The sequence below is a fragment of the Cynocephalus volans genome, chromosome 13 (genome assembly GCF_027409185.1).
Source record: "Cynocephalus volans isolate mCynVol1 chromosome 13, mCynVol1.pri, whole genome shotgun sequence".
In the NCBI taxonomy this organism is placed as follows: domain Eukaryota; kingdom Metazoa; phylum Chordata; class Mammalia; order Dermoptera; family Cynocephalidae; genus Cynocephalus; species Cynocephalus volans.
The window spans coordinates 26,201,167-26,223,732 of NC_084472.1; positions in this window are offsets into that span (position 1 = coordinate 26,201,167).

A 22,566-nucleotide genomic window follows, 5' to 3' on the forward strand; every position below is an offset into this window, starting at 1 on the left:
AAGAAGACTTTATTAGAATCCAAGGTTATAACAGCATGTCATCTATCTTTTTTTTTTTTTTTAAAGATGACCGGTAAGGGGATCTTAACCCTTGATTTGGTGTTGTCAGCACCACACTCAGCCAGTGAGCGAACCGGCCATCCATATATGGGATCCGAACCCGGGGCCTTGGTGTTATCAGCACCGCACTCTCCCGAGTGAGCCACAGGTCGGCCCAACATGTCATCTAAAATGTACAGTCTTAACAAAAAATAATGAAATATGCAAAGAAACAGGAAACTGGAACTTACACACTTGGAAAAAAATAGTAACTAGAAATGGTCTTGAAGTGTCACTGTAACAGAGAAAACAATTCAAATAATATTATAACGATGTTTAGAGAACTAAAGGAAACTATGTGTAAAGAATAAAAGTACGTATGGCAAAAATGACTCATCAAATACAGAACATCAACAAATAAAAATTACACAGAAGAACAAAATGAAAATACGAGCTAAAAACCAAAATAATTGAAAAAAGTTCACTAGAGTTTAACAGCAGATGTGACATGATGAAAGAATAAATCAGTGAATGTAAGGATAGAGCAAAAGAGATAACTCAAACTGAAGAAAAATAAGAGTCTTAGAGCCCTGTGGTACAACACCAAGCTTACCAAAAAATGTGCGGTGGACATTCTGGAAAAAGAAGGGAGAGAGAAAGGGCAGAAAAAAATATTTAAAGTGATGGCTAAATGCTTCCCACATTTGATGAAAAAAATTAATCTGCATATCCAAGAAGCTCCACAGATTCTATTTTCTAAAGAAAGTTATTGCACAAACAGTTAAGAAATCAGTTAAGAATTCTAGTAGGCCAGATTAAGCCTCAAAAATATCATCAGTAAATATTCTTTTGTAGAAGTTAACCTATGTAATGCCCTCTGCTAAAAACACTCACCAGTTCTTCTTTCATCTGCTTATTGGCCCTTCTCACAGGAGCTCCCTTCAGTCTATCACTTACTATTGGGATATGAAATAACTGTAATGAGCTGTTAGTGCCTGAGAAAACAGAAGCTGGTGATGCTAATGCAAATCTTGAAACACTTATGAACTTTGTTGCCTCAATTCTAGTAAGAAGATGATTTTTACCTGAAATGTAGGTAGTTGACACTCTCCAGGACCCAAGGTGGCTAGGACAGTTGTGAGAATTCTGGAAAACAGATACTTAGGACATTCTCAGCTTGCAGGTCCATGATCTGCCATTCACTAGGATCTAGGTTTGTACATAAAGGCTCAATGGTTCCAAAAGTGAGTACTCTAGTGAAATAAAGGCAGAAATTGCATGGTTTTCTTTGATTTAGATTTGGAAGTCACAGTGTCACTTCTACTTTACTCCATTCTTTTAGCAGTCACAAGCCAACATGGGTTTGAAAGGAGGTGACACAGACCCCACCACCTTCTGAGAAGATTGTCAAAGAATTAGCAGCCATGTTTTAAAACCACCACAGTCTGCCCTCTAACTTCAATTTGTTTACTTCTTTCTTATGTAAAGTACAAGTTGCCACTCCCAATCCCTAACACCCATTGCAAGTTACACTCTGTCACAGCATCAGGCTCAAGGCTCAGGGTTTTAGCATCTAAATCAGATGCAGCTGCAGATGAGGTTCCTTGAATTTGATTTCTCAAGTATGATTTATCTCAACCTGATTGTCTTTTAAATAAACAAACAAACCATCCCCACCCATCCCTTATACTCCCCAAAAAGAGTGGTGAGAAAGACATAAGATAAGCACAATAGACAAACCCATCCACAAAAGGAGACATTGGTCCATCGCAATTCCAAAGCCAGCCAGGCATCTGTGCCAGTTTCTTGATTTGGATCAGTGCTGTTCCTTGAGATTGTGTTTTCAACATGTCAGCTATTTGGAGGAGAAAAAAAGCTGAGAAAATCTATAGACCCAAACTAGATATCTCTTTGTTTAACAGAACAACATAATGGATATTTTAAAACACAAACTTGAATTATATGTGAAAATAACTAGGTGGCTGTAATACAAGATAAAATGCAGAAGACTAAATAAGATAGAAATGCATTTATCTCTCATGTAATAGTCTGGGCAGTGGTACAGAATGGATAGGCTGTCTTGGTAACAGTGAGAACCCAGCTTATTCCAATTTCTTTAACTGTGGTCTGTGGGAACACAGGGGCCTGTTTAGTATATGGAGTGCACAGAGGGCAAAAAGTGCACAGAATCAGAGCATTACGCGCTGAAAACAACACACACTGGAAACAGCGAAGATGTACTGATTCGTTAGTAGAGAATACTGAGATCACTTTCTGTCCTGTTCACACACTCCTTTCTGTACTTCTTTTAATACTATACTCAGCTTGTTACATGGCCAAGGTCTTGTTACTACAATAAAAGAGGAGACAAGCCTGAGCTTGGGGCTGCATCGACTTTCTCCTTTCCTGTGGGAATTAGCTTGGTATAGTCCCTCTGGTCCTCTTATCGTTTTCAAGTATTTGGGCTCTGAGTAATCTTTGCATCTCTGTCACTGAGAGGATAGTGACAGCAATCCTTAGAGTGTCGTGTGGCCCAGGATGAACCAAAAATACCTATGAAAACACAGAACACACAAAACTCACGTACATGATCCAAAGCTACCTTTTGCCAGACCTGTGGAAGATGGCTCACTTATAATATAAAAAAAAAATTATGTTTTCAAATAATATTTAGTTTTATGAAAAAGTATTGAAACTATTAAATTAAATTTTAAAAAATAACAAAGTTTTATTAATAATATCTTTACTAAACACTTACATGTACACACATCCCTCCACATACGCACACATAAAAATAAAATAAATTTACTCAAAGTCACGTCTATTATTTGTATATTTGGGAACCACATAGATTTTCTTCTTTTTTAACTTTAAAATACTACTTAAAAATCAGGATGTTCTACTTCCTATCTTTACAAACTTTTTGGGCACAGATGAAATGTTATATACTTGTGTTTAATCAATACTTTAGCAGTAATGATACTAATTAGAAAAAAAATGCAGGTGTGATTTTAATTTAGTCACTAGTCCTTTCTTCCTCAGATAGATTCCTGGAATGTGTTCATGACAGAATAGTAGACACAAAGTCTTGGTCTCCTTTACACTGTTTCTTTCTTGCCCTCATTGCTTGGTCACTTCTACTTTTAGACTAGATTTCTAAATTAAATCACTACGTTAGTGGGTTGAATAATGTTTAAAATTCATGTCCACCTGGAATCTCAGAATGTGACTTCATTTGTAAATAGGGATTTTTGCAGGTGGAATTGGTTAAGATGAGATCCTACTGGATTTGGGTGGGCTCTAGATCCAATGACTGGGATCCTCACGGGAAGAGGAGAAGATCCACACACAGGGAAGAAGGCTGTGTGACCACAGATGGAGAAGTTGGAGTGATGTCGGTATAAGTCGAGGCAAAAATTGTTGGGAGCTAAAAAGAGGCAAGAAGGGATTTTCCCCTTAAGCCTTTAAAGGGAACATGGCTCTACCAATACTTTGACTTAGAAGTTCTACACCCCAAAATCATGAGAAAATATATTTCTGTTGTTTTAAGGCACAGAATTTGTGGCAATTTGTTATGGCAGCTCTAGGAAACTAACACATTTACCTTCTGGAAAAAGAAACACATTGTACTAACCTGGAATAGATAACAACACGTATGTATAGTTGTCCCTCTGAATCTGAAGGATATTGCTCCAGGACTTTCTTCAGATGCCAAAGTCCATAGATGCTCAAGTCCCTGATATAAAATATTGTATTTGGATATAACCTACATTCATCCTCCCGTATACTTTAAATCAACCCTAGATTTCTTATAATAACTAATACAATATAAATGCTATAATGCTATGTAAATTGTTGTTACACTGTGTTTAGGAAATAGTGACAAGAAAAAAAAAAGCCTGTACAGATGCAATTTTTTTTCCCAATATTTTCAATCCTTGATTGGTTGGATCCATGAATTTGGAACCCACAGATAAGGAGGACTGACTGTATATAAAATTTTATACTACTGTCATAACACCTAAGAAACACATAGACTGAGAGAAAATAAAAGAGATTCCTAAAATAAATAAATAAATAAATAAATAATAAAGGACTAATGTGACTGCTGATCAAAATGATAATATTAGAAGTGTTTTGTTATAAATTGCTATGTAAATGTTAGTTACAGGCTGGTTTATGCATTTAGCTTCTAATTCCATCTACAATATAAATTAGAATGATTTCCTTTTCCCCACCCACATCCTAAAACCAATCATTAGCAGAGATATAAATTATCCCACACTCTTTATACAATTCATCTCAGTGAAGGATGAAATGTAAAAATTTGAACTCATAAATCATGGACAATGCATGAAAACATGTCACTGATTAAATATGTAAGAGTTTAATATAATTTTCTATCTACATTTTTTTCTGGGAATGAAGAATTAATTTAAATAAATCCCAATTAATGTTGAATGCACATAACGTAAACAATTACAATCACAATTAAAATACCAATGCTGTATTGCATAAATTTTATCTTTGCTTTCATTTATTTAGTAACTAGTTCTTATTAGAAAAGGACAGGGGAGTACTTGGAGTCCAAATGATGTCTCCAACATATTCTGAAACAGAAAAAACAAAAAACTAATAAAAATTGAAATAGTATCATGTCAACATAATAAATTTGAAATAGTTATCGAATTTTAATTTAGTGTATGTAGCATCCCAAAAAATTGTAGTAGGAAAATATAAGATCCACTTTTCAACCTTCATTTCCAGTAAAATAGAAATACCTTCCTCATGAGATTGACATAAGATTAAATGAAATACCATAGGGGTGTTTGTCATTTGTTCACAGATGCATTACTTTTCTCTCATTTGATCTGCTAATTATTTCATGAGCTAAACCTCTGCAACCCATACTTCTCAAGCTTTCATGACTCTCGGCTTCCAGCATGGCCAATAATAGTCCTGGTGGAAGACGGGAAGTTGAGAGAAAGGTATAAGCCAGGATATTTCTATTTCCTTCTGCCCTATCAGCGTCTTCAGAAGTGTCTCTGTCTCCTCTGTGATTCAAGTTCCCACTGGGCAGCACCAAGTTCTATGGATTCTGATCAAAGAAATAATATTTAGGAAAGTGCTATTATATTTATAAACTTATAACGTTAGTCATATACCAATACTAGGATTTAAGCTTTTAATTCCATCCATATTGTAAATTGGAAATATTTCTCTCCTTCCTAACTCCACATTCTGAAAGTAATTATTACTTATGTTGCGTATTTGCAGGCTGTTTATCAACCCAATCACACTCTCGTCATCTGTGTTTTTTTGTTTGTTTTGTTTTCTTTTCTGACCGGTAAGGGGATCGCAACCCTCGGCACAGTATGGTCCACACCACGCTCAGCCAGTGAGTGCACCAGCCATCCCTATATAGGATCCGAACCCGCGGCCTCGGCGCTCCCAGCGCCGCACTCTCCTGAGTGAGCCATGGGGCTGGCCCTCTTCTTATCCGTTACTGATGTTTTTAGGTATTAATTCCCATTACTAGAATTCAATACTTCAGAATTAATGTCAATACTTAAGCATCTCAACCAATTCCCTGTATGATGAGTAGAAATAATGTCATTAGCATTTACACCATTTTTCTACCCTCCTGCTCCCTGGCCTTATTCAATTCTGTTTCCACTTCCTATGAGTTTCCATGTTTTGCTGTTCTTTCTCTTATCCTCCCACTTTCTTTCCTTGCCAATAAACAAGAAGTGTTGCCATCTGTCCTGCCAACTTAACAGGATTTCTGTGAAGACAAAATAAGCATCTGCATCTTATAGTGTTTCATAAACTGTAAAGAATTATTCACATATTAGTGCATCATTTTGCACCAGCTCTTCTTTTTCCTTTGCTCACAGCACTGACTTTTGCCAAGGTTCATACCTAGTGCTTTTTATCTCAGCTTACAAAAATATCTTAGAGAACGCATGACTTTTATATGAGTGAGTCTGGAATCTCTCTCTGTTCTGACACGGTTGGGTACTATCTATCTACTCACAATCTTCACTTCAACTTACCACCATCCCTTCATTCTCATTAGGTCCAAAAGCAAACTCATCATTATTGCTCAAAAGCTAAAGTACTGGTTTCTATTGACTGTCTTCACTTGCTCTGTGATCTTTTTTTAAAAAAAATTTATTTTGTTGATATACATTGTGATTGCTTATTGTTTCCCCATCACCAAACCCACCCTCCCTCCTCCCTCTCCCCCTCCCCCCACCTATGTCCCCTCTGTTTGCTTGTCATATCAACTTCAAGTAATTGTGGTTGTTATATCTTCTTCCCCCCACCCCCGGATTTTTTTTTTTGTGTGTGTGTGAATTTATATATTAATTTTTAGCTCACACCAATAAGTGAGAACATGTGGTATTTCTCTTTCTGTGCCTGACTTGTTTCACTTAATATAATTCTCTCAAGGTCCATCCATGTTGTTGCAAATGGCAGTATTTAATTCGTTTTTATAGCTGAGTAGTATTCCATTGTGTAGATGTACCACATTTTCCGTATCCACTCATCTGATGATGGACATTTGGGCTGGTTCCAACTCTTGGCTATTGTAAAGAGTGCTGCGATGAACATTGGGGAACAGGTAAACCTTCCACTTGATGATTTCCATTCCTCTGGGTATATTCCCAACAGTGGGATAGCTGGGTCGTATGGTAGATCTATCTGCAATTGTTTGAGGAACCGCCATACCATGTTCCATAGAGGCTGCACCATTTTGCAGTCCCACCAACAATGTATGAGAGTTCCTTTTTCTCTGCAACCTCGCCAGCATTTATCGTTCAGAGTCTTTTGGATTTTAGCCATCCTAACAGGGGTTAGATGGTATCTCAGTGTGGTTTTGATTTGCATTTCCTGGATGCTTAGTGATGTTGAGCATTTTTTCATATGTCTGTTGGCCATTTGTATATCCTCCTTGGAGACATGCCTATTTAGCTCTTTTGCCCATTTTTTAATTGGGTTGCTTGTTTTTTTCTTGTAAAGTTGTTTGAGTTCCTTATATATTCTGGATATTAATCCTTTGTCAGATGTATATTTTGCAAATATTTTCTCCCACTCTGTTGGTTGTCTTTTAACTCTGTTAATTGTTTCTTTTGCTGTGCAGAAGCTTTTTAGTTTGATATAATCCCATTTGTTTATTTTTCCTTTGGTTGCCTGTGCTTTTGGGGTCGTATTCATGAAGTCTGTGTCCAGTCCAATTTCCTGAAGTGTTTCTCCTATGTTTTCTTTAAGAAGTTTTATTGTTTCAGGGTGTATATTTAAATCCTTAATCCATTGTGAGTTGATTTTAGTATATGGTGAGAGGTATGGATCTAGTTTCATTCTCCTGCATATGGATATCCAGTTATCCCAGCACCATTTGCTGAAGAGGCAGTCCCTTCCCCAGTGAATAGGCTTGGTGCCTTTGTCAAAGATCAGATGGAAGTAAGTGTGTGGGTTGATTTCTGGATTCTCTATTCTATTCCATTGGTCAGTGTGTCTGTTTTTATGCCAGTACCATACTGTTTTGGTTATTATAGCTTTGTAGTATAGCTTAAAGTCAGGTAGTGTTATGCCGCCAGCTTTATTTTTTTTGCTCAGCATTGCTTTGGCTATGCGTGGTCTTTTATTATTCCATATAAATGTCTGGATAGTTTTTTCCCTTTCTGAGAAAAATGTCTTTGGAATTTTGATGGGGATTGCATTGAATTTGTATATCACTTTGGGTAGTATGGACATTTTCACTATGTTGATTCTTCCAATCCAACAGCATGGGATATCTTTCCATCTTCTTGTATCCTCTCTAATTTCTCTCAGCAGTGGTTTGTAGTTCTCATTATAGAGATTTTTCACCTCCTTGGTTAACTCAATTCCTAAGTATTTTCTTTCATTGGTGGCTATTGTAAATGGGCAGGCTTTCTTGATTTCTCGTTCTGCATGTTCACTATTGGAGAAAAAAAATGCTACTGATTTTTGTGTGTTGATTTTGTATCCTGCTACTGTGCTGAAATCATTTATCAATTCCAACGGTTTTTTTTGTAGAGTTTTTAGGCTGTTCGATATATAGGATCATGTCATCTGCAGACAGGGACAGTTTGACTTCATCTTTTCCAATCTGGATGCCCTTTATTTCCTTCTCTTCTCTGATTGCTCTGGCTAGTACTTCCAACACTATGTTGAATAGGAGTGGTGAGAGTGGGCATCCTTGTCTAGTTCCTGCTCTTAAAGGAAAAGCTTTCATCTTTTCCCCATTCAGGATGATATTGGCAGTGGGTTTGGCATACATGGCTTTAATTATGTTGAGATACTTTCCCTCTATACCTAACTTATAGAGGGTCTTTGTCATGAATGAGTGCTGAACTTTATCAAATGCTTTTTCAGCATCTATAGAGATGATCATATGGTCCTTGTGTTTGAGTTTATTAATATGGTGTATCACATTTATTGATTTGCGTATGTTGAACCAACCTTGCATCCCTGGGATGAATCCCACTTGATCATGGTGAATAATTTTACGTATGTGTTGCTGTATTCTGTTTGCTAGTATTTTAGTGAGGATTTTTGCATCTATATTCATCAAGGATATCGGCCTGTAGTTTTCTTTTTTGGTTATATCTTTACCTGGTTTTGGTATCAGGATGATGTTTGCTTCATAGAATGAGTTTGGGAGATTTGCGTCTGTTTCAATCTTTTGGAATAATTTGTAAAGAATCGGTGTCAATTCCTCTTTGAATGTTTGGTAAAATTCTGCTGTGAATCCATCTGGTCCTGGGCTTTTCTTTGTTGGGAGCCTTCTGATAACAGCTTCAATCTCCTTTATTGTTATTGGTCTGTTCAAATTTTCTACGTCTTCACGGTTCAGTTTTGGGAGCTTGTGTGTGTCCAGAAATTTATCGATTTCCTCCAGATTTTCAAATTTGTTGGTGTATAGTTGTTTATAGTAGTCTCGAATGATTCCTTGTATTTCAGATGAATCAGTTGTAATATCACCTTTTTCATTTCTAATTTCTGTTATTTGAGTCTTCTCTCTTCTTTTTTTAGTTAGCCATGCTAATGGTTTGTCAATTTTATTTATCTTTACAAAAAAAAACTTTTTGATTCATTGATCTTTTGAATTGTTTTTTTTGTTGTTGTTTCAATTTCATTCAGTTCTGCTCTGATCTTAATGATTTCTTTCCATCTGCTAACTTTAGGTTTGGATTGTTCTTGTTTTTCTAGATCTTTAAGGTGAAGTGTTAGGTTGGCATTCATGAAGAGAAAACAAACAAACAAAATCACTATGTACAACCTAAGGAACCAACAAACACAGAAACCAAACAGTAAATCAGAAAGCAAGGAACAAAAGACACCTAAGACAACCAAACAACCAATAAAATGCTAGGAATAAATCAACACCTTTCAATAACAACTCTTAATGAAAAAGGCTTAAATTCCCCAATCAAAAGACACAGACTGGCTGACTGGATCAAAAAGGAGGACCCCACTATATGCTGCCTACAAGAGACCCACCTCACCCATAAAGATTCACACAGATTAAGAGTGAAAGGATGGAAAATGATTTACCATGCAAACAGAAAAGAAAAACGAGCTGGAGTAGCTATTCTTATATCTGACAAAATAGACTTTAAACTATAAACCATAAAAAGAGACAATGAGGGACACTACTTAATGATAAAAGGACTGATCCATCAAGAAGACATAACAATCATAAATATGTATGCACCCAATGTTGGAGCAGCCAGATTTATAAAACAAACTCTATTAGACCTAAAGAAGGAAATAGACACTAATACCATAATAGCAGGGGACCTGAACACCCCACTGTCAATATTAGACAGATCATCTAGGCAAAGAATCAGTAGAGAAACACAAGATCTAAAGAAGACTCTAGACCAATTGGAATTGGCAGATATCTACAGAACATTCCACTCAACAACCTCAGAATATTCATTCTTCTCAGCAGCACATGGAGCATTCTCCAGGATAGATCACATATTAGGTCACAAATCAAGTCTCAATAAATTCAAAAAATTTGGAAGTATCCCATGTATTTTCTCAGACCACAATGGATTAAAACTAGAAATTAATAACAAACTAAACTCTGGAAACTATACAAACACATGGAAATTAAACAGCATTCTACTTAATGACATATGAGTCCAAGAAGAAATCAAGCAGGAAATCAAAAAATTTCTTGAAACTAATGAAAACAATGATACATCATACCAAAACCTGTGGGATACTGCAAAAGCAGTATTAAGGGGGAAATTTATTGCATTAAATGCTCACCTCAGAAGAATGGAAAGATGGTATGTGATCTTTTTTTTATATACTACGTTCTAAAATATTGATGTCACTTTTTATTCCATTTTTATTATATCCTTTATTCTTAATCCAAACATCCAGACATCTTGATTCTTCTTTCATAATGTATCTTTTATTCTTTCTTTTGCTACTTTTAGAGTTTTGTTGTCATTGTTGTTACTTATTTTCCTTTTTGACATTTATTTTAAATTACTTCTTCGGTTTGTGCAATTGTTTTGCATTTATGTCTGTCAAGACCAGTCTGGAAGTTACTATTAATATTAGTGAGTTCTGCGTGGAATTTTAAAATGGGATAACAGGTGTGGGAGAACTGAAAGGGCAAACAGAAAGTGTTGACACCACCCAGGAACTAGCAACAGCAGGAACCTGCCATCATCCTGTGGGCTTGAGGAAAAAGCAGAGCAGAGCCCAGACAGATTTTGCTAATGTTCTTGCTGAAATTATTGAATTTATTGTAAGCAACACATCATAAAATGGTTTTTAAAAGTTAAGAAGAGGGCTACTATGATGGTAAAAGGGCTGGAAAATACCAACTGAATAATCACTGAGGGAACTATAATCATTTTTCTTAAAGAGCAGGTGGGCTGGAGTTGACAGAAAGGATATAGTAAAAGTTGTTTCTAATACTTAAAGAATGTTAATAAAAATATATATCGTGTTTTTTATTATACTTAAGACAGGTAAAAAGCTATGACATTGATTTTGCTTAATGTGAGGCATGATTTTCTAGTAATTAATGCTGCTCCAAAACACACTTTGACTTGAAAATAATGAAAGTGCTATCACAAACAGAACATTACAATATTCATTCAGAGGTTGACTTTGAAGCTACAGGAAAATTTCCATTGTGAAGAATATAAACAATATAACATCATAGTTTCCTGCCAATTTTAAAGTTTAACATTAGATGGGAAAGGATAGCAAATAAATATAAAAGAAGTGGTTACCATGTTCACATGCTGCAGAAAATTAAAAATTAAGATGATGTACTTTATTTGACAAATGATAGTTTCACTAGTGACTTTCATGGTTGCATTTACTTATGTACTTATTTATTCATTCACATACAAAACCATGTTGTCAAATACTGTGACTATTGTAGATCACTAAAGTAAGGGGAAAAATAAATCAGTATAGGGAAGATCCATTGGTGTGAAATTAATTTTTGTAAGCTACAGAAGTAGCCATTTATACTTCCGTGCTGTGAAAGAACAGTATTGCATTAAGGAGAGAAATAAATATTTTATCATAAAATAAGATAATAAGGTGACAGAAATGATAGAAAGAAGAGCATAGATAGAGACCTAGTCATGCCAGTCAAGGGGCAATCAATAAGGAAGAAGGTTATGGCTCTAAAGCAAGATTCAAGTCTCGTGGCCCTCAAAATTTCCACTGTAAACTAGGCAAAGTTGATGTTCTCTCTCCCAGTTACCATTAAAAAAAAAAAAAAAATCAAAGTTCCATGGGGCTTCATTTCAGAGTGTTCCTGGGCTTTTCAACTTGATTTTTCATCTTGTTATGACCTTCTACATTCCTCAGGGATAGACCTGATCCTCTAAGGCAAGGATCTTAGTGGAAGAGGCAGGCTAGTGAGGACTGGACATGCCTTTTCTAGACAAATGAAAACAGCATGGAAATATGTGTAGATACACTGATATGTTTGGAAAAGGAGGGTAAAAGGGACTTCAGTCTTCAGGAAGCAGAGTTTTGTTTTTGTTGTTGTTGTTGTTGTTTTTTAATTTCTTAGAATGACAAAGGTGGATAATATTTTGAGTTTGAAGAGAGCAATGATTTTGGAAATAAGCACTATGAGAAACTTAATGTAGTTGAGTAAGAGGATTACCAAGCATCACTCAGGAAATGATTGAAGACAGAAAATGCGACATCACAGCAGATCAAATTGCATGCTTTACCATTTTCACCTAATAAAGTTTTAGGTGTCTGTACAAGAGATAAAGTCTGCAAACAAAATTATTGGATATTTTTAAAGCAATCAATTTTTATTAGTAGGAAAAGCACTTCTTCAAAGGGGGTTATTTAGGAAAGAATGGGGCCTGAGGAAGTTTAATGAGATATTAATGATGAAGGAATGGAATAGGAAAAATACTCAATATAAAGATGGAGATTTTTAAAAATTTTTATTATACATACCTGTGAGGTACAACATTGATTTTCAATAATTGTGTACAATGTATAGCGGTTAGAACACATAGTTTGCTTATTCATCATTACAATACGGAATCATTCTTTGTGTTCGTTGACCAATTCCTCATTAGCCCCCCTCACACCCCCTCCTTTCCCACTAATTATTGTTTGTTTCTTTCTTTCTCTTTGTCTGTCTTTATTGTTCATTTGTTTATTTATGGATTCAGTTCCCAGTTATGAAAAACAACATACAGTATTTCTCTTTTCTGTACCTGGGTTGTTTCACTTAGGATAATTTTCTCCAGGCTCATCCACGTTGCTGCAAATAGTAGAATTTCATTCTTTTTTTACAGCTGAGTAGTATTCCCTTGTGTATATATATACCCCAGTTTCCTTATCCAGTCATCCATTGATGGACATTTATGTTAGCTACTGTAAATAGAGTTGCAATAAACATGGGAGTGCAGGTACGCTTTTGATCTGATGTTTTCCAATCCTCTGGATGTATCCCCAGGAGTGGGATTGCTGGATCATATAGAAGTTCTATCTGTAGTTGTTTAAGGAACCTCCATACTGTTCTCCATAATAGCTGTACTAATTTACAGTCCTGTCAACAGTGCAGGAGGGTTCCTCTTTCTCTACATCCTTGCCAGCATTTGTTATTCTCTGTTTTTGTTGTTGTTGTTGTTGTTGTTTTTATAACAGCCAGTCTGATTGGGGTGATGTGATATCTCAAAGTGGTTCTGATTCACATCTCCCTGATGATCAGTGACGTTGAGCATTTTTTTCATATACCCATTGGCCATTTGTATGTCTTTCATTGAGAAATGTCTATTCAGCTCTTTTGTGCATTTTTTAATTTGATTATTTGGGTTTTTTTGCTGTAAAGTTCTCTGAGATCTTTTATATTCTGGATATTAATCTCTTGTTGAATGTGTAGTTTTCAAACATTTTCTCCCATTCTGTAAGATGTCTTTTCACTCTGATTGTTTCCTTTGCTGTGCAGAAGTTTTTTAGTTGATATAATCCCATTTGTTTATGTTTTCCTTTGCTGTCTGTGCTTTTGGGGTGTTATTCATAAAGTGATTTCCCAGTCCTAAATCCTGGAGCATTTACCCTATGTTTTCTTCTAGGATTTTTAAAGTTTCAGGCCTTATATTTAAGTCTCTAATTCATTTTGAGTTGATTTTGGTATACAGTGAGAGGTATGGATCAATTTTCATTCTTCTACAAATGGATATCCAGTTTCCCAGCACCATTTACTGAAGAGGCAGTCTTTTCTCCAATGTACGTTCTTGGAGCCCTTGTTGAAGATCACTTGGCAGTAAACTTGGGTTGATTTCCAGAGGCATTACACTTCCTGACTTCAAACTATATTACAAATCTATAGTAACAAAACAGCATGGTACTGGCATAAAAACAGACATGTAGACCAATGGAACAGAGCAGAGAACTCAAAAACCAACCCAAGTGTTTACAGCCAACTGAGATTTTTTTTTTTTAAATCCAGACAATTCATGTTAAATAAATTGCCATTTATAACACATAATAACATATAAGCACATTCAAACTTTTTTTTTAATGTCAAATGAAGTACAAGATCTTAATCCAAGGCAAATACGAAAATATTCTGGCTACTCCATGCCTGTTATCTCCTTCTGTTCAGTGAGTTTATTATAACTTAACATTAAACTCATAAATTACTTTAAGAAAGCATTGAATCTGATACAGGAGAGGATTGGAATATTCATACCAATATTGGCAAACAAAAATGATTTTAATAACTTATTTTGCTCAGACTTTTTAAGCTCAAGTGCATTCCAAATACATGTAGATGTACCCATCAGATTCATTTAAATTAATGAAAATTTTTCTTTTAAAAAGTAATTTGCCCCATAGTGCATTTTGATGGTTTTTCTGAATGCTGTGGGGAAAAAAATACTGAACAATCAAAAATAAAAATAATAAAAATGTTACTTGTGTTGGATTAGTTGGATTTGAAATTTTTAAAAATATTTATACAGTCTGTATTTTCCAAATTATTCACTGAACATGCAATTATATACCTGTTAGAAAAAAAAATGATGTTTGAATGTGTGTATATGTAACATATATATGTATATACACATATAAAAAGCATGTCTCCCTCTCTCTCTCTCTCTCTCTCTCTCTCTCTTCTGTGATGTGAATCACAGAAGGGATTCTAAATTGCAGACTACCTCAGTAAAACATGACAAAAAATGACAAGAGTTCCCATAGTTTTAACATAGAGTGATATGCCCCTAATCTGGATGAGATGTGCAGTGTAGTCAAAACTGAGCTAAGGGACAGAATAATATGGGGTGATTCAGCAACCATTTAAATAAGTAAGGGGGAGACAGAAGAAGAGAAAAGTTTGTGATTAAGATGGAAAATACCTATCCAATATTTTAGAGGGAGAAAAGAAAGCTATGATGATGACCAGATTGAAGCTATTCTGGTTACTAGCTGGTATAGAATTGAGTAAATCAGAGAAACTGAAGACAGGGAAAAGCTAATTTAGTCTAGATAGATTATTAGTCATGAGCAAAAACACAGCAATTAGAAACAGGAGTCAAGTTAGATTTTTTAAAAGTATGTGAATAAAGTTCAACAACAGTAAATACAACTTGCTTATTTTTTTACACTTACGAGTTTTCCTTTAAAGGTATAGTAATTTTTTATGGTTATGGAAACTGCTATCTCTTTCATATTGATCTAGAATAATTGACTGTTGTTTCTTAGAGTAATAATGACAATTGAATTAGAGGATGTGGCACTACTATGTTTTGTGTTTAAGTGACATCTACTTACACTTGAAAATATGTAATTAGTTAGAATTATAGTCATGTACCAAGAGTAAGAAGTAAGAAGATTTTAACTAACAGTTGTCATTTCTATACTGTACTGTTTTATAAAAGAGCAGACTAGGTAGGGAGAAGCCCTTTTCAAAACTCATTTAGAGAAAAGCATAATTATAGTAACTTCTATTTAGAACATAAAGGCAAATTCCAAAGATTCAGAGGTGCCCTGTTGGAGTATATCTTGAAAATGTCAGGCAATCTGTTGTGAAACAATATGGTTGACTACATAAAGAAATATGTTCATGCCAAACCAGCTAGTATGCAGATCATTAACAAACAGTATAAACAGAGAAGGAAGAAGAGGGACCCCAAATGAGATAAAATATTTATGTATATTGGCTCAGAAACTCACTTGTGTTCAACACAACAGGTAGTCCCATGCAAAGCTGTCATCTGCCATGTGAAATAAAACAAATTTAGGGGTTCAAATATGTATAACACAACATTTATGTGAATGTATAAGAACATATTTTATTACTAACTCTAAAGAGAGAAAAGGTATTTTCCTTGGGTCAATTAATCATGGGTGCTGACTTGCTCTGAGTCAACAGGCTACTGTAACACATGTGAACATGTGCATGTAAGGGAGATGGTAGAATAAGAAATTAAATCAATATTTCCTCCTTTCTATCCTACTTCCCAATCCAGTGAGACCACAGTACAGAGAGTGGTTAATCATATCCTCAGTTTTTGACATAGTTATTATCAGCACCTACATAGACCTACAACTCTCCCATTCATCCCACTGACAGCCAATCAGGTAGACTTCATTTGCTCATGGAAAATATGTTTTGTAATATTATTACCACAAGTTAATGGTAGTTTTTAGTATATCTTATTGTTTCTTCTTATTTCACTCAAACTTATGTTTTTAAGTTCAATCTATGTAGCTATTTTTTTTGATCTAGTCAATTATTTTTAATTTTGTTGTATACTATGGTGTTCATCCCTTACATTCTCCCCAGTGTCCTTCCTTATGATGGATGCCCTGCCCAGATTCCTACCACACTCTAAATCCCAATAACAAATATCAATGCAAGAACATCCTCATGTATATCCCTTAATACATCTAAGTACAAGGAAAATAATGTGTGTGTGTGTGTATTCAAAAAGTTCATGGAAAATGGGATGAAAAGATAGTATGAATCCTTCCATGAGCTTTTTGAAGACTCTTTATATTATACACCAGTATATAAATAATGGAATTGCTCATAGGATACAATATTATTTTATTTTTATCTTGACTATTGCCAGATCTCTTACTAGAAGGACTGCAACAGTTGACTTTCCTGAAAGGTACATGAATGTATGTTCATATTAACATTCCCACAGAAAAAATTACATTATGAAGCTTTCTAACTCTTTCCAAGTAAGTGTAAAAAAGCATAAAGTGCTCTCTCTCTCTTTCTGTCAATTTACTTTTTTTTCTGAGTACTAATGAGTGTCCTTCATATGCAGTTAACCTTGTACTTATATTCTGTAGTAAATCACCTATTTGCCAAATATGACACTGAATTTAGAATGTTTTGCTAATATGAGCCTTTAATAATAATTCTAAGGAAAGGTTGAATGTAAGAGTGGGTATCAGTGAGATCATCATTATTTAAAACAATTCAAAGCCAAAGTGGAAGTATGACCTAGTAAGGTAGAGTCACACTGCCCGAGGTTGGATCTCTAGTCCACACCTTACTCACCATGCCATCTTTAAGCATTGTGCCAAGAAGTAGTTCTTACTTCATATAGTACTTGGGAGATTAAATGAAATATACACAGAAAAGACTAAAAACAAAGCCCAACCCTATAAGCACTCCATAAATAAGTGATTTTAAGATCCACTTTCTCTCAATTTTTTATTAACATTTTTAGGTTTCTCTAATTTTGTATAGACAATCTTACTTACTACATGTTATTAAATAAATTAAATATTAATGAAGTATCATAAATTGCATCCAAATGAGCTCCATCATCCTCTTTTTGACATTTTCCTGTGTACATATTCTGTCTTCCTTTCATAACTCAGTTGACAAAACTCACATCAGGGCATGAACTCAGAAGCCAAAAACCTGTTCACTCAGCTTCCTCTCTATATTTCTGTGATGTTCTAATTAGATCACCAGGACAACAGATGCTATCTTAAAAGTTAACTAAAGAATGTGCTCCAGAAAGGCAAACCATTCGCCATACATTTGTAAATTCGTACATTTCCCCCCTCCTTGCTTCGTTTGTCTTCAGCCATTTTATCATCCATAAGCAAAATCTTAGACACAAATGTTAATGTCTCCCTTGTTCTTAATTAGATGAAATTTACCACCTCCAGCAATAAATTTATTTCAAATATCTCATGTTTTGTGGTGTCCACAAATGAAATGTCTTCAGGGGAAAACAATATAGAATTATGGTCCACCCTACCAAACCTGTTTACATAATTTAATGAGTAGCTTATAAAAAATTCTAGGAAAAGACAGTGTAGTTTTAATATGGGTTAAGGCTTTCTTCTCAGCATTAGCAGAAATAAAAAGAATTTAGAAAACTTTGCCAAAGAAACATATTTTAAAGCCAACAGCTTAAACAGAAGTGAAATATAATCTGTTGTCTCAGTTACAAGGTTTATTTTAGGATTTTTGTTTTATTAGAAAGACCATTTGTTAAACATTTAACATAGTTGCTGCTAATTCCTTACATGTTAAGCACTATCATGAAAATCAAATTATTCCATTTCTGTAAAAAACTGGAATGGAAACTTGAAAGAGAACTTGTAAAATTATATAAATAAAGGTCTTGTGATTGTCCAAAAATCATGATTTAATTCACCAGGAAGTATCTCAATGACCATATAAAATTCAATATCTGATTAATTTGGTGCTGGTTTAAAAAGCTGAGTAACATTGTTTGGAAATATAATTCTGCAATTGATGTTGCATTTTTGTTGTTCTGGTTATTAAGGGGTATTTTAAGATTGTATGTTTGTTTGTTTCTCATTAGTTTTTTATTTTCTATTGATTTGTTGCTCTTCTGTCACCACCATATCTTTCCATTAATCTATCCCATTCCCTACATACTATTGATTTATAGTCTGCATTGTGTCCATACAGATTTAGTGACATACAGATATATATGCATATGGATTTATGCATATTGGACAGAGAAATAAATATAATTCAACAAGATAAAATATTTGCATTAGATGATAAATAGAATAAATGGAAAATGTAGGTAGGAAAATAAGAGTGAATTTACTAGAAAAAAATGTATGCAAAGCAGGATTATATAGCATTTTGGGTTAGAGTATAAATTTATAATAAATTAAGTTTGAATTTCTGTTTGCAAGTTTACCAGACTTTGGGAAGATTGCTATAACTCTCTAAGATTCAGTAGTCTCAAATATAATTTGGTATATCAATACTTGCTTCACAGAGATGGTGTAAAAAACAAATTACAAAATGCCCAAAAGCATTTAAACCTGTTTCTGAGGTACAGTAAATGTTCAATAAACACTAATTATAATTATGATGATAATGCCTTCTGCATTTCAGAGAGGGTTTGGTTTTAAGTTTTATTGTGGCAAACCTTTTAAAAATATTTATATGATTTTGTTTCTTTTCACAAAATTAAATGCAACCATAGCTCTGTTGAAACACAATTTTGTTCAATAAAACCACATTCTTTAATACTTTTTTCACATATAATACCAGTGACAAGTTTCAGAGGATTAATTATAATATCATCTCTTGCTGATAGCTACAACACAAATTGCAATTTTTTAAAAGACAATGGGAGTGGGTTTGTAGGGAATATTTGAAAGAACATCTTCCAAATATTCTAATTAATAGATTGAAAAAATCCAGAGAGTCATCATAGCTTATGTGAAAGAACAGATATACTGCTTTTTGACTCTTTTCATGATATGTGATAGTTTAGTGGCAATATATTTTTTGAGGCTATAATTTTCTGATAATCTTTAAAAATATAATTCCAAGGTACTCGCTTTAAGGGTTAATCAAAGCCTAATATTCTCCTAATATTTACACAAATACGATTTTGCATAAATTCAAAAATAGCCTACAAGACCTACATGAACCTGTCTCCCTCTCTCCTGTCACTAAATGCTCAATGACCAACCATTCTCATGCCCATTCTTCTCCTTGCTCTTTATTTTCTTTTTGATAGCAAGAAAAACAATTAAAACAACAAGAAAAAGTGTAAACAGATCCTCTCAGAGTAATGGAATGTACACAGAGGTGCAAGTAAAACCCACTAGACCTCCTAGCCTTGTAAGTCTGTGAACCACCTAAACCTGTTCAAAGAGAGTACAGTGGGATTTGACCTAATCGGTTCTTCCAAGGTCCTTCGTGGTTGCTCTGAAATAGCAAAGTGGTTCACAGGTACCTGATGTCAAATGGAAGCCATTTTCAGTGCCAGAGAAAAAATTTAAATAACACTTAGAAAACTATTAAAATGCGTAGGCTGTTCTAGAAAAGAATGAGGAAAATCAGTCTTCTTGAAATCTATTGGGGTTTACAAATTATCTTAGAAGACTTTGGGGTAGAAATAGCACAGCGTTAAGAGTTTAGTCTAAATTTTTTTAATGAGGACTATGGAAGGATTAGAAACTTGGTTCCTGTTAAGAGGAGAAATGAAATTCAAAGGGCTAGATGGGGATTTCACATTATTGAGGGCAGAGGTCGAGAGCATGTATTCTAGTACTCTGCTGCCTGGTTTGAATCATGATACTGTACGCCTATTCAATACCTGTAAGACCTCAGTTACCTTCATCTTTCATCCCTTCGTCTTTCTTATCTGTAAAATGAGAATAATATCATAATATAGATACAACATATAGAACAATAGCTGGCATACATAAATTCAATTTATATGTTTTTAAATAAATATATGCTAGGCACTGTGATAGTATTTTCATTTATTATCTTGTTTAATTATTCAATAATCCTTATTTAGACAGGTATTAACTTCTTTCTAATTCAAAGTTAAGGAATCTGAACTTTGGACACATTTAGAAAATTGATTAAACTCACAGTAAACTGGGATTTAAACTGGGATTATTTTGAGTCTATGGCCAGTGCATTTGCTATTGTTGTTCTGCTATTGTTAAATCTGGAAAAGATACTCCCTGGAGTCAGTTTTTTGTTGTCGTTTTGTTTTGTTTTGTTTTGTTTTAACTTTAGAGTAGCCATCTTTTCTCCAACAATACATAGACACAGGCTACTAAACCCCACGGCCAAGATACTCCCAAATAAATGAGTTCTGGGAGGTCACGATGGGGCAGTTGGTGCACTTGTGTGTATAGAAGTGAATGTTATGGCCATTTTACTCTTGCAGGAACTCCAGATTTCTTGGTTAATATCTGCCTCATGTGGTTGTAAGATTAGAATATATATCCAAGTTGCAAGTTTTAGCCCATAATGACGACATTGTCAGCATTTTTCACAAAGACATTTAGTAGCTCCTACGTTGAAATCATACCGGTGACAATTTCATAATGGCTTTTGCGGCACTTAAAATGCTAGGAGTTCATGTCTTTGTAGAAGGAGTTTCTGAAAAAAATCATCGTGAGCAGAACATCAGACAAATAATTGTCTTTCATTGCCTCAGGCATACTCTCAAGAATCCAATTTTAAAGCAGAAACAAAACACAGAGCAGAGGGGTAATAACAGTCACGTTTTAGAAGATGAGGCAGAAATGTTAGATGATTTGGGGAAAGTCTATAGGTTGAGTTTTTTCAGCTGGCCCCAAGAGGGGAAGGCATGAAGGGAAAAAATGAGGTAAATATGGGCAAAAACCTTCTGAATAGGTTGAATCCCAGCACCAAAATAAAATGTGTAGCAATAAAAACTTAATAAGTAAATAAAATGAATGGCTGGCTGGATGGAGATAGAAAAGAAACATCACTATCCACATGGCATAGCTTCTGATTTCAGGTAATATAAGAAATGCCGTTATAGCAAATGCATTCTCAGAATGATAAAGCTAGAAAAAATACTTGTTAGCATGAACTTAGCCTAATCTCCTCCTTTCAAATGAACAGAAAATTAATGAAATGCATTCCTGCTATAGATAGACTCTACCTTTTGGGGGGGAAATTGGGGGATAGAACATAAGATCTGATAGCTGGTTGTAGTGGTGGTAGTCTTATATTTAGATAAACTCACTGCTTTTCTGTATGTAAGCCAACCCTTCTTTCCCTAGCAAGTGCTCTTCTCAAAGCAATGTGTAAAGCCTCACTCATAAAACTGTCTTAGGGGTGAGAGTCTGTGGAAAAATCAATTTTAAGATCTGCTAAAACTACTTCCTTAAGCTACATCATGACTGGACCCCTTATTCTTTCCCACTGTCATTGCTGGATAAATATGGTTCCTGGAAAGTGAGGGAAGCATTATCGAAGCTCTTCCGGAACTAAGTGACAGGATCCAGCACTCTGAGCAGAGCTTTGATAGACAAGTAGCAGGTGAGTTTGGCTTCCTTATTTATTGTACACCCTCAACACAAGTTCTAGGCTCAGCATCAGGGGTGTGATGCAGGGGAGGTAGAGTAGTGGAGTATACTGGGTGAAGAATCAGGTCCAGAGATTAGATGTCATATTCTTTAACTGCCAGTAACTGTCTCAGTCAGTGCCTTGGCATTATAGATGAGGAAAGAGGTCCAAAGAGGCATAGGAAACAATCTTCCCAAGGCCACCCAGTGCAGAGCTGGAGGAGACCTTAGATCTCCAAACCCTCTGGTCCAGTGCATACACTATTGATGTGCTTGCTTCCCTTAAAGGAATCCCTAGATGCCATCAATTCATAATTTTTTTCAGCCATCTTCTGGGTGGACAGGCAGCATGGTATAATGCAAAAAAAAAACGAAAGAAAAAAAGTCTACAGTAAAAGAAGATATAGGATAGAATTCTGTGTGTTCTTCCTCTACTACCCCGTGCACATTTCTGCTCTACTACTTATCACACTGCATAGAAGTCATTTCCTTGTCGGTTATTAGTGCAGTTGCTAAACCTCCATATTTTAGTTAAACTGTGTAATCTTGAGCAAGAATATTACCTTCTCTCCTTCTGCCTCAAGTTTTCTTCTTCAATAAAAAGATACTAATAATTATTTGCCTGTTGAGTGGTTTCGATGACTAAATGTTATAATACATGTA